This window comes from Rhinopithecus bieti, unplaced genomic scaffold (assembly GCF_001698545.2).
Source record: "Rhinopithecus bieti isolate Rb0 unplaced genomic scaffold, ASM169854v2 scaffold_12689, whole genome shotgun sequence".
NCBI lineage: Eukaryota > Metazoa > Chordata > Mammalia > Primates > Cercopithecidae > Rhinopithecus > Rhinopithecus bieti.
The window spans coordinates 1-6,483 of record NW_016807758.1 but is presented as its reverse complement, the minus strand read 5'-3'; positions in this window follow the sequence as shown (position 1 = coordinate 6,483).

Genomic DNA, 6,483 nt, shown 5'->3' with positions numbered 1-6,483 from the left:
ATTTCCCTACTGTTTCTATTTAAGTCTCCAGGAAGACGAGGGTAGGACTTTAAATAATTGGTTCCACTTTCAATTCCAAAATTATCTTTGCAATATTTAAAATAAAAATAGCTAGATCATTACTTTCACTATGGTCTTAAAGAAAAAAACGAATAAAAGTAAATTACCTCTTGTCCCATAGCGTCTGTACTTCACTGAATTTTCCATTTTGGTGCCCTTTCTTTCTTAGCATTTTTCCTCATTTATTAGAAACATTAATCTAATGGGAGTGTAGTTTATGCTATAGTAAAAAAAAAAAAAAAGTAAAAAAACATGTGATGTTTAGAAGGGTATAATTATCATTTATTCATCAGCCGGGTTCCAGGAGGGTCTATAAGAGTCACCCCAAAAGAAGACCATAAATCACAATCAAATGTTTTTCCAGAGGACTCTAATGATACTGTACTTTGTTTTCATCCCAAACGTGATGGCGCTTACTTTGTATTCGGGCTCTATTTTTCCATGTTATAATACATTCATTTAAATGCAGATTTTGTTATTCTGCTTAACATCATCAGTCTATCAGACAAACACCTGTGGGGAAATATAAATTAACCTATCTCTGTACACTGGTGGGAAGCACTGGGCTTGCCACAATTATCAGTTGGCCCTCAGGGTCACCTTTTTATCATTCATACATTAAGAATCCCCTTCAGAATTGCATTATCATGCCTTGCCATCCAAAGTGCTGTGACTCTCATTAAGAGGATAACTTTGGCTACACCACAGATGAGAAACTCATCCATAATTCCCAGGGAAAAAAAAAATGCCTCGCTGAGGAAAAGGGTCACTTATAGATGTGCTGATAGCAGGGTGATACATTACAACGTGTCCCATTGCTTTATCTGAAAGATTCTAGTATGGCTCTTCCCAGCACAGGAATATTCAGGCTGCAAACACAAGACAGTACTCAATGAGTGCCTCCTTAGAAGGCATCTGACTGATCATTCATGAAGGGCACAGAGGGATAGAAACCCATCTCTTCTGAAAGGTGAATCAAGACCACAAACCAAATCCACAGATAAGAGCTTACTATAATGTCAAAATCAATGGCTCAGAAAATCAGACCTAACATTAATAACGGTCAGCTTTGGTTCTGTCTTCTACAGGCAGTATGTCAGTGCATATTCAGAACAAATTGAGAAGTAAGAGTGGTATTTTTTTCCATTTAACAGAGGACATTGAAAGATTACCTTATACATAGCTGTTGTCCAGGTCATCTGCCTCCTTTAAAGTACACCCCACTACATTAGTTGAAAAGCAAGAAGTGTAGTGTCTGAACAACATTCCATAGCTTGACTGCATGCAAATGAAATCACTGGTCTCATAAGCAGTATGACTGTGTACGAGGTTATGTAAACCCTGGAATTCGGGACATTGAGTGTTTAGTACTGGGTTTGATATAATATTTCCTGAGCTTCTAACCAGGTTAGGTGTCCTTATTGGCCAAAGTTGTAGTATCCATAGTGTTCTACCCTGCACTCAAAACTATTTAAATTATTGTCCTGGAAACTACATTTCTAAATGTCATAAAGCCTTGTTAACCACAGTGCCCACAATTTGCTTAGTGCATGATATTTCATAGATATGTGTTGGCTGAGTAGTCAATCCCCAAGTCAGTCCATAGCAGACAGAAACTGACTTCAGATATACATGCCTTACCAAGTGGAGGTGTCTCCCAATAGTCCAGTTAGATGCATCAGATGTCACAACTCTCTTCTATAAATCCGGGTTTCCTTGTTCTCTTGTCTCTGAATCCAGGTTCTCCAAGGAGCCACCTGACTGGTTTTCAGTGTCTCACTAGGTTTTCTGCAGAAGCAGGGTGCGCAGCCCAGATGGTATAAATACATTTCTCTCCTTGGATTTTCATTTCTCAAGCTAAGGTCACATTGGCATTTCAGTCATTTACTTGATCTCCATGTGTTCGGAGATTGTGGAGGTAATCCCCTGGAATTCGGCCACAGTAAAATAACATCTCTGGGCCTCGAAGGCAAAGACACAGGTCCAGAAATGTGACGACTTACTATGACACCATATATTGAGAAATCAGTGGTGTTTGTTCAAGAAGACTACAGCTGGGAACCAGCTTCTCGGCCATTTTTTTATGTCCATATTTTCTTACAAAACTATTAATTATCTTTATTTCCTTGAAAGTCCTACAAAACACTGCAAAATACATAATAGGCATTTTGCTTCCAACTTTCTAAATATATTCCATATAGCAGAATATGGTTCATTCTATGAATAAATGGTTTTGTGAGAAATATGTACAACAATAATGGTTGGAAAACTGGATTCAGCTATAGGCATATTTATTAAAAACTCTTACATCTTCTTGAAATCAATGGATTTATACCCTACTTTCTACTACCAAAGTCCTTCTCTCAGAAGACTCTACTCACCAGATTTTCCTGAGATCTCTAAGCTAATGATTCAGCCCATGTGGGTCTGCAGGCCTTGATCTTTCAGTATTCATTTTGTTCATGCCTCTAAAATGTATCTCTCCCTCACCCTCTGCTAAAGTTCATAAGTTTATTTCTATGGGAAATATTTACACAGCTTATAGATTTCAATCTTCCCTTCTTTTCTGTTTCACTTATATCATTTTTAAAATCAATTAGGAGGTTCAAAATAGAGACACACCCTGATGTACTTCTAGGCTTTCTTCTAGTCAAAATGGATAAGCTACAAAATGAAACTGTTATTTCCACTGACACAAGAAGCACCTTTTAATAGCTCCAGAAATACCTTATAATCATTTAGTCATATACTCTTCACAACATACCAGACAAATCAAATTGGAAGGCAAAAGAATGCAAATCTGGAAACAGAATAACATTTTAAATGAGTCGACTAGTCAAAATATGTACATTTCACGTACTAAGACCTAGAATTGTCTGATTCAGAGGATCTACAAAGAAATCTTAGGGGAAAGTAGTTTCTCCACAGATAGTTATATAATAAATAAAATTCATAAAGTTTTATGTTTTACAAAATAATTTTTAAATTACCTTGCTAAATTCCATACTAGTGTGATTTAAGGCAGGACTGATATTATTACCTCAATTAATATATGAGGAAACGGAGGAACAAAGAAATTTGTAACTCTTCCAAAGTCACTCACTTAAAAAGTAGGTGACAGGAGACTCCAGTTTATATTTCCTGACTTTGGTTCTAGTGTTCTTGCCAAAATATAGAAATATAATTACCTTTTCTTATAATTTTTCATTGAAATATCAGAAAAATGCAATTAATATTTAATTAATAAAATTTCAATTGATCTTTATTTAGGTGCTTAGCACTGGAAGGTGTGAGAAGAAGGAAAGTACTTTGTCTCTGCAATAAAGCCTTTTACAGTTTATCTGAGGGAAAACACAAACACCAAGAAAACCTGGGAAGTTGTGCTGCTAAACTGATTTTTTTCTTGAGTCTGAAATTATCAGAGCAAGTGAAGGACACTGCTGACCTGAACAGGTTCACACAAGCCTACCATTCACACATCAGTGTGTGTTAGTACATGAGGAACAGGACTCCAGAACCTGGCAAGCTCACTTTAGAGACTTTTAGATTGCTAATAAAATGCAATAGGTTTTTTTGTTTGTTTGTTTGTTTTCTTAAGAGAAAGCAATCAAAGCTATGTCAACTCCTGCCAAGATATTTTTTGACATATGCTTATATCACCCATAGCATCCAAATGAATCCTCTCTCTGCCATCTATCACTTACGACACTAAATCTCTTCGGATTTCATTCATCCCCATCTTCATTCAGCCCTTCAGCAATCATTCATTGAGTGGCTCCTATGTTATGTGCCAGGCAGTGTTTGTGGTGTCATGAGTACAGTAGTGAACAGAAGAGACACAATCCTTACTCCCATTAAGTTAACATTTTGATTGGGAGAGATAGACAATGCATTAAAAAAATGAAATATGCAGGATAAAAATATTAATAGTATCAGCTATGGAATAACATAAAGCAGGACAGAGAACTAAAACGTCCCATTTTTGGTGGTTGGAGAATTGATAGTTATTAAAATGTGGTCAACCAACACTTGGTGCATGGTCAACATTTAAGCACAGGTCTGAGAGGAAATAGAGAAAGGCACTGTACTTTCTGGGAAAAAAATATTTTAGAGAGAATAGCCACTGAGAAGGGCTGAGGCAAGAGGCTCCCCAGTATATTGGCAGATGAGTAAACCACATAACACTTGGGAATGGAATGAAGGGGCCAGGAGATTGTCAAATAAGAGACCAGAAAGCCCATGGGGAAGCGGCTGGCAGGTCACGGAGGGCCTGTGGCACCTTGAAAGTACATTAACTTTTGACCTGAGTGTAACAGGGAGACCTTGGCAGGTTTCAGACAGGGGAGCGAGGTGACCTAACTTCCATGTTAAAAATTTGCTCTTGTTGTGGTGCTGAAAATATCCTAAAGGAGGACAAAGGCAGAAACACTGGGGCCATAGTAGGAGGTGAATGCACAGCGTGGACAAGAGATGACAGCTCTGTCTCCAGTCCACTTCTTTCTTAATTGGCTGTGCTTAGATTTCCACGCATTTCCATCTGTTCCTTCTCACATCACCAATGTCCTGATCTCTTCCAAATCTGCCTCCAACTTGGATTCCCCTCGCCAGCTCCATACAGTTTGCAACAACAGCCTACAACCAAGCACCTCTATCTGGAGGTAGAGTTATGCCAGACACAATATGTTCAAATTAAATCTATTAATTTTCCCTCTTGGCAAAGCTCAGTATATTATTTTTCCTATCTTATTTAATGATATTATACCCCCAATTGTCTACCTATAAATCTAAATCATCCTCCATCCTTACCTCTCATTAGATAACCATCTACCATTTCTAGACCTTTAAATTTGCTACCATTTTACTATGCTTATTGTTGATACCCGATTTTAGGACACGCTCATGTTTTTCCAGAGGTTCATACATAGCATCATTTTTCAACTGGTAAGATCATTTTCATTTTTCATAGGTAAGATGAGTCCCCTTAGACACATAGAAGCAAAAATTCAGTATAGACCAACTATAAATCCAATGATTCCTACCCAAAGCAGCATAGTCACTGTTTAGAACAGACACAAGCTTGTTCTACTGCTTCATCCTTATTGCCAAAGGACAAAGATTTTAAAGACCCACTGAAAGGATTTTAGCAGATTAGATGCAAGTTAGAAAGATATAGCGGCTGTTTGTATGAACAATGCACTGCAGCGGAAGCAAGGATAGCAACTGAAACTGCTGAAATAATTCAACCTAAAAAATGTAGCATTAAATGTAGTCATGGAAGTTAACATGGAGAGAAACGGATGGATCCCATCGATATTAAAGAGATAGGTTTGGGGCCGGGCGCGGTGGCTCACGCCTGTAATCCCAGCACTTTGGGAGGCCGAGGCAAGCGGGTCACGAGGTCAGGAGATGGAGACCATGCTGGCTAACACGGTGAAAACACGTCTCTACTGAAAATACAAAAAAAAAAAAAAAAAAAAAAGAAAATAAAAGAAAATAAAAGAAAATTAGCCGGGCGTGTGGTGGCAGGCGCCTGTAGTCCCAGCGCCTCGGGAGGCGGAGGCAGAACGGCGTGAACCCAGGAGGCAGAGCTTGAGAGCCTGCAGTGAGCCGAGATCACGCCACTGCACTCCAGCCTGGGCGACAGAGCAAGACTCTGCCTGAAAAAATAGAATAATAAAATAAAATAAAATAAGAGATAGGTTTGGGTGGACTGGCCAAGTGTATGCAATGGGGATACTGAGGAAGAAAGTAGCTTAGAGGCTAATTCTGGCTTTTACGTTTATGTGCTTAATATGATTTGGCTGAGTTTCTGGCTTAATGCAACACTTAATGGAGCCAGTGATCATTAAATGTTCCCTAGGAAGAAACTAAGAGGCTAATTGTAAGATTTCAGGGTAATGGTCATTCTAAGCATCAAATAGAGACTTCAGGACTTACATAGGGGCTCAGAGATGACCTACTACATCCCTATCCTCCTCCAAGTTCTAGCATATGCCTCTCCTTTTTCAATATATCCTCATTGCTCTGATGGCTTCCTTATTTTCTTGTCCTTCTCAAGCAACTACAGCCTGGACTGACACTTTAGCCTTTATTCATATATAGTTTTCAAGGTCATTTGTCTCAGCTTTATACTCACAATGAAGGCTACTTGAAATCAGAGAGTTTTGTGTCAGTTGTTTTGTATCCTTCATTCTATTTAACCTTCACAAGAACTCTTTGTTAGATTATCGTAACTTTCAAGCTGAGGCTTAGCCTATACACCATGGAGTGAGAATTTACCTGCAGGTTGTTCACACCTCAAAATCTGTAGTTTGCCCTGCATATAATCATAAAAGTAAAATAAATTTAACTAAACTATTATGGGTGATTTATAACTTATACCTAATCAATACATATTTCGAAGATATATCATTCAATTCACAT